Consider the following 6,957-nt stretch of genomic DNA (forward strand, 5'->3'; position numbering starts at 1 on the left):
ACCGTCGAAAAACGATGTGCACAAGCTGCAGAAAAACTTCTTCAATTACAACACTCTGATCACCCACTTCGCTGGCGCAGAGGGGGAAGATCTCAAGAACAAGGAAGACAAAGCCTTCTTGTTCTATTGGTATAATAAATTCATTTTTTGTACCAAGTCGAATAAGTGTCTAGCCGAGAATATGCCAGTGGCCGAAGCTCTGGCTAATGGCCACATCCTGGCCCTCAGCCCAGCCATTCTCGCCAACCTTTCTCGGTGCTTGGTTGATGATAGGAGTATATTCATGCGACTTAAATGGCTTGTTCTCGTGCATTTACGTTATGTTTCTCTAGTTATTTTAGTCCTTTATGCTTCTTTTGTGTGTTTTCAGGTTCTAAGGGCAAGGTATGCAAAAGGATGCCTTTTGGAGCCTTTTGGAGCAAATTAGAGATTGGAATGGATATCATATGCTTGGAGCCAAGAGGATGGACGAAATTAAAGACTTGAAGTAGGAAAGTTAAATCCTAAAAGACCTCATGTTTAAGCATCATTGAAGACTCCTACGCATTTTAGAACACAAAAACAACATTCCTTGCAACCTTAGGACATTGTCGTGTGTTTCCTTGTGTCTCCCTTCCTTGCCATGCAAGGAAGGGCTTTGTTCCCTATTTTAAACACTTAAAGCATTCACTTATCATATCATTCACTTAACATATCATTCACTTATCATATCATTCACTTAACATATCATTCAATTATCATATCATACACTTATCACTTATCACTTCCATTCACTTATCATACACTTATCACTTATCACTCATCACATATCATTCATTTATCACTTATCATAATCATACACTTATCACTTATCATACTCATAATCATCTACACATTTCAACCATTTAAACATATGCATTTCAACTCACATTTCCACCCACCTCCTAGCTGTCATGTTCCCTCCATTACTCCTATAAATACCCTTGCATTCATTCATTCATTCATCATCTCATTTCATACACAAAACAGCCACAAACACATCCCTTTCTCCCTTGTGCCGTGAGTCTCCCTTAGAATCCAAAAACCATCTTCCATTTCCACCACTCCTCATCCATTTCCATAATTCCCCAACACTTCCATCCCCCCAACCAATTATCCCTAGACCTTATGCTACAAAGAAGAGGAAGAGAAGAGGGCCTAAACGTTCATACAATTCAAGTTTGAGTTGTTGGAATGTTTAGGCGTTTCTTCGATTTCAATGTTTAATTTCAATTCTCTTTGTTTTGTACGTATGAGGAACTAAACCCCCTTTAGCTAGGGGGTGATTCGAAATATATGTTTATGCTTGCATTATGATTTGAGTACTTCTAATTACGTTTCATAAGTTGTGAATTCAATTTGTTTAACTATTTGATTGATAACCTATTTATGTATGTTTATTGAGAGTCGATGCTTAATTTTCATGCATGAATTTGACGCTAGAATATAAGTGAGTTTCACGTAATAGTTATGAACTTATATTCACAAGTAGTGGAGGTTGCTTATAAACAATCGCGTTAAACAAATTCTTGGCATAAGTTTCATGCAATCATAGTAACAAATGCCTCGTCAACACTTATAGTTTTCATGATGCTTAATGATTCTTGCTTGTATCTCTATTATGCAATTCATGTAGGGAACTTGTGAGGAATGCTTGGGGTTGTCGTATGCAATCATCCAATTCATTAACTTAAGGAAAACTTGACGGTTAATTTAAGCGGACCTAATTAACCCGGAGCGTTGAGAATTCATGGTTTATTGAAAAGCAATTAGATTCGTTTTATATGCAAGTATAACATGTATGGAGATGAACCCCTTAGCTAGCCATCCCATCCATTCATTTCCGTCACATTCATTTTTATAATTTGTTTTTATTTCCAAGTTTCCATTTTACTTTAAATTCGTCCAAATCCAATCCCCCTTTATTTTGTTTAAGTTTTAGTCTTAATCTTTCTTACTTTTAAGTTTTGCATTTTTCGAGTTTAGTATAGTGTTTTAAACTTGTTTTTACGTTTTTGAAGTCAAATCCAAGTGGTTAACAATCCCTCCTAATCCCCGGTCCAGAACGATCCCTACTTATACTTAAACTACAATTGTCAAAAAGAGGGTTTAATTTGTGTGCGTATAAAACTCGCATCAGTTGAGGCTTCAGTAGGGAGAATTGATCTGCACTAAAATGGCCCGCTTTGGGTCTTTTAACTATGGCTGCAGGTTTACTTCTGCACACTAAGGCCGAAAAATTCCTAGCCTTAATTCCTCCGAAGCGATGGGCCTCCAACTGGCCTTGCACCCCACTCATGCTCATTCAACCGAAGATGTCTTCAAGTACTTCTTCGGCCCTGAAGATTCACCAGACGACGAGTTTTTGGTATGCCACCTCCAGAAATACCCTTCTTTCATTAAGTTCCCTACATTGGAGTGGGAAGAAGTAGAATATGCCGATCTTCGACAAGCTTGAAAGTCATTTGTCCTAACTCGTGACCTTCCATTCGGCTGCGATGCTCGACGGGCCAATTGGGAGGTCTACCACCCTCACTTCACAGCTTGTCAGCTGGGCTATCTTCAGACCTGTCCTATGCCACTCCTCACTTCTCGCTCGCTCTTGAGCCGAGAACGCCTTTCTAGTTCCTCGGAGAGGGAATAAAATGAAGCCGAATGGGAATTCCAAGAGCAATGCACTAAGTTCCGCCTTCAACTAAATATCCCAGAAACCCATTGCACCAGTACCTTTGCCGATTGATGGGATGCCTATGTCAAGGATTTCTTCGGTACTTCGGTCGAGGAAGTTTCAAAGAAACTTTTCGGTGACTGACTAAGGAAGATTCTCGCCCCAAAATCCAAAGAAACGGCTCAAGGTATATATATTTTACTTCTGTTAGTTTCCTTTTCTGTTAGTTTCCTTCATTTAAACTTCGTTTTGACTCAAACTCAGTTTTCTAGGTGGTCGTGCCATAAAATGAGCCAATGTGGTTGCGATGGTCGCAGCAAAAAAAACAAAACTTGCTTCTCCTCCCAAGAAAGTTGTGACCACCACTCCTTTAACCAAACCAATTCCAGTAGCAGGCCCCTGCTGCACCGACCGTACCGAGCAAACGGCCACACCTGGAGGCTAAGACTACTGGTAACGTTGCCCAGCGACAAAAACACCACAAGAAAAAGGCAAAGAAGGGAGAACGGGAGATACATGTTATTTCGAGTCAAACTACGAGAGCAACCACTCTTAGTGTCTCTCTCCTTCTCCTGTTAACCAGGTCTCGGTAGAAGTGCCGCTAAACCCTTGGCTCCAATCGTGGGTCAAATGACAGTTGTTCAACCCACTATGCAAGCCGTTGTTGTGGTCGAACCGGTCACTGCACCTGTGGTCGATTAACTTACACCTCCAGAGTTGGTCGTTGCTCTTGCTAATGTCGACCCAGCAATTACTATAGTGGAAGTGGTGGCCACCACGGCCGAGATAAACTCTCCCCTAATCCAAAGGTGACTCCAGTGGTCGTCCTAGAAGAAGAGGTACGAAAATCTCCTTCTATGTTATTTTATTTTAACTATATCTCCCAACTGAAAACTAATCCTCCTTTATGTCTAAAAGGATGAGAGCGAATGACCCTTAATGGTGAAGCGCCCTCGACCGGCTGAACTTCCAACCAATCCTTAACCAGAGGTCGAGGTGGCTGGCCAAGTCGATGCTCTTGCAGCCGAAGTAAGCGTGGGACATGAAACGACACCTCTTGTTGAACCAAAAGTGACGATAGAGATGCCATTTCATCCTTAAGACCAAAATCTCGGCATTCCTCTTCAGGAGATCACTTCGACCTTTGCAAGAACCCTCATCATTTTCTTTTATTAATTTCCTGCCTTAGAATTCTAAACCAAGAAGATATTAAATGCTAGTGCCTAATCGCTCATTTCACCAAAAATTCTATATGCCAAAGGGCGTTATTTATATTTCCTGGCCACCCGAGTGGCCATCAAACATAGATAGCCTTCATCGATTGCGTGAATGAAAATGCTGCATTAAACACTAGGCTCGACCATTAAGCTTTTGGGTTCGAGCAACGAACCAGCAGATATGGCCGAAGTCTCTTCTCGGCAGGTCTAACATAACTTCCTTATATGCCGTCTTTTTAATTTCTCTTTTCTAACAACTCTTTATGTGCAGCCTTCATAGAAGGTCAAGCTCGACGCCCTTTTCTCGAGTACCTCTGGGAAGGCTGCCGAGCCTTTTACAACCATGGCCAAATCTATGTATTCACCAAGCTGCAAGAGTTTCTGTCCTTCTCGACCTCACAAATCCTACAATGCAAAAGTCTCAAATATGTGGGATAGTGCCTGAACAACTTTGCATCCGGTAGCCTGCTGAGCAATGAGTCTATTATTCATTTGTCATCTGTCCTAGAAAGAACTCAACAATATTTTACTATTTTCGAGAGGGCTCTTCGGGCAAATGACAACCTCAAGGCTTCAATGGTTGCTCATAAAGCTCTCCATCCAAAACTCAAGGCAATAAAGGCAAAGAAGGAAAAACAGGCCGACCTTGATCGTTAAATTACCAAACTTCAACATCAAAGGTTGGCGTTGCTTCTAAGCTTGAAAAGGATTTTGAGTCGAATAAACCTCGATTAGCGGAGTATGCAGTTGGCACAAAGCAGATTCAGCAACTGAAGCTTAACAAGATAACACGGCAAGTTGAGGTTACGATAGGCGAAGTAAAGTGGCTAGAACTAAAAGCTGTTCTTGAAGCTTTTCTTCCTTCGACTCTTAGGATTTTGTCTTTAGTTGTAGGATGCTTAACTACTTTTAACTTGTATGCCTTTTTAAAATCAATGAAATAAAATTTTGGGTTAATCTCAGTTTACTACTATGAAGTTTATTGACTTTCAACTTTTGGTACATCAAGTTTTTTATCCCAGAGTGGTACATGAAGTCATAATTTTGGAACATTTTCATACATCTGTTAGGGTTGCTATTAAATCAACCGTTAACTGGTGACGTGACACTTACATAGACAATGACATAGAGCCAAGTGTCAATATGGCCACGTGGATATTTAAAAAAAAAAACCAAAAATTTAAAATTTAAAAATCTGGGCCCAATCGTCTTCCTCCGAGAAGAAGAGTTCGATCTCCCTCCCTTCTCTCCTCCGTGTCCCACCCACCTCTATCTTCTCCAAAGTACCCACCGTGTCCCTGCTATTTTCTCCGACCAACTATATCCCACATCCACTTATCCTCCCGACAACCCACTCCGAAACTCCCCAAACCGCCATTTTCACCCACACACCACACCCAAACTCCCCAACGAACTTGAATCCAAGAAAACCGAGATCAACAACGGCTCCACCAGCAGCACCTCCCACCACAGAGAACCCAGGTCCCCCTACTTCGTCTCTATCCCACCTTCTGCGACTCATCCCCTTACAAAATTCACTTTGCCAACCATAAGAAACGACACCGACCTCAATTTGTAAATAACTTACAAAATTCACACAAATCCGCTTAGAAATTTGGATTTAACAATTTGATTCTGTCATTTGATCCAAAACACACTTCAATGTTTGGAAGGTAAAGATTTTTTTCTATTTTTCTATTTTTCTTGAACAAAATTGTTGGGTTTTTTTTAATAATATTCAAAGTTTTCCATTTTTAATCTCTTTTCCTTAGAATTTTTTTTTTTATTCCAAACTTGTTGAAGTTATTAGGTTTTGATTACCCATAAATATATATTGCTAGGAAGCGGCGATGTGGGTGAAATCGGGGTGGTGGGACTGAGTGTATTAAAAGAAGAGGTAGACGCGCTGCCATGAAAGGGGGAAGGAGTTGCAAACCTAGAGGAAGAACTCGTGGGTGAGTTGGAAGGTGGAGGAGTTGAGGTTCGAGTGGAGATGTGACTCGGGCGAGTTCTGTTGCTAGTGGAGAATGGTGCAGACCCGAAGGAGGTGGGCCGGGTTGACCAGGGATGGGGTGGCAGTGCGAATTGGGTGGGTGTCAGGGATCGAGCGAGTTCTGTTAGGGAAAAAAACGACCTTTTTCTTTTGTAATTTTTTTATTTTTTAATGTTTAATTTTTAATATCCACGTGAGACCCTTATTGACACGTGGCACCCGGTCATTGTCCACGTGGGCACCATGTCATCAGTTAATGGAAGACTTAACTGCCGGACTAACGGATGTATGAGACTGTCCCAAAATTAACACTTTAGATATGATTCTGGGATGAAAAAAACTTCATGTACTAAATGTTGAAAATCACAAAACTTGAGGGTAGTAAACTGATATTAACCCTAAAATTTTTATTCTTGCATTTTCCAAGTGACCAGATAATATTTCTTTAAGAATTTCCCATTGATTGGCAATTTATGAATTAAACCAGTTTGATCCTTGAGGTGGTATGCCCCATTGCCGAGAACTTTGTGCACGACGAATGGTCCTTCCTAATTCGGTGACCATTTACCAAATCTAGGGTCTTTAATCCCTACTAGCAACATGGTTTGCCATACTAATTCACCTTTGCCGATCATCTTTTGCCTAACTTGTCGATTATAAGCTCATTCAACAATCTTTTTTTGCGCCACCAGTAAGTTATAGGCATCGAGCCAAGCTTCATCTAAGTCTTCCAACTCTTGCCTTATGGCCTGACTATACTTTGCACTGAATAAACTGTTTTGTTCGATAACTTGGAACGAGTTTTTGCTTAGCTCGACCGATAGCATCTCGTCGTGTCCATTAGTCAACACATACGGGGTTGTCCCTATTGCTGACCGGAGTGAAATTCTGTATGCCCATAATGCCTCGTTTAACTTCAAATGCCACATACCAGACTTTTCTTTTTTCATTTCCTCAAGGATACCGATCAAAACTTTATTACTTGTTTCGGCCTATCCATTTGCTTATGGGTAATACGGCGTGGACTAATCAAGACGAATTTTTAAACTCACCGTGTATTC

Source organism: the organism of the source record quoted next, unplaced genomic scaffold (genome assembly GCF_019419815.1).
Source record: "Pyrus x bretschneideri cultivar Hongxiangsu unplaced genomic scaffold, Pyrus_bretschneideri_v1 Contig8, whole genome shotgun sequence".
Taxonomy (NCBI): Eukaryota; Viridiplantae; Streptophyta; class Magnoliopsida; order Rosales; family Rosaceae; genus Pyrus; species Pyrus x bretschneideri.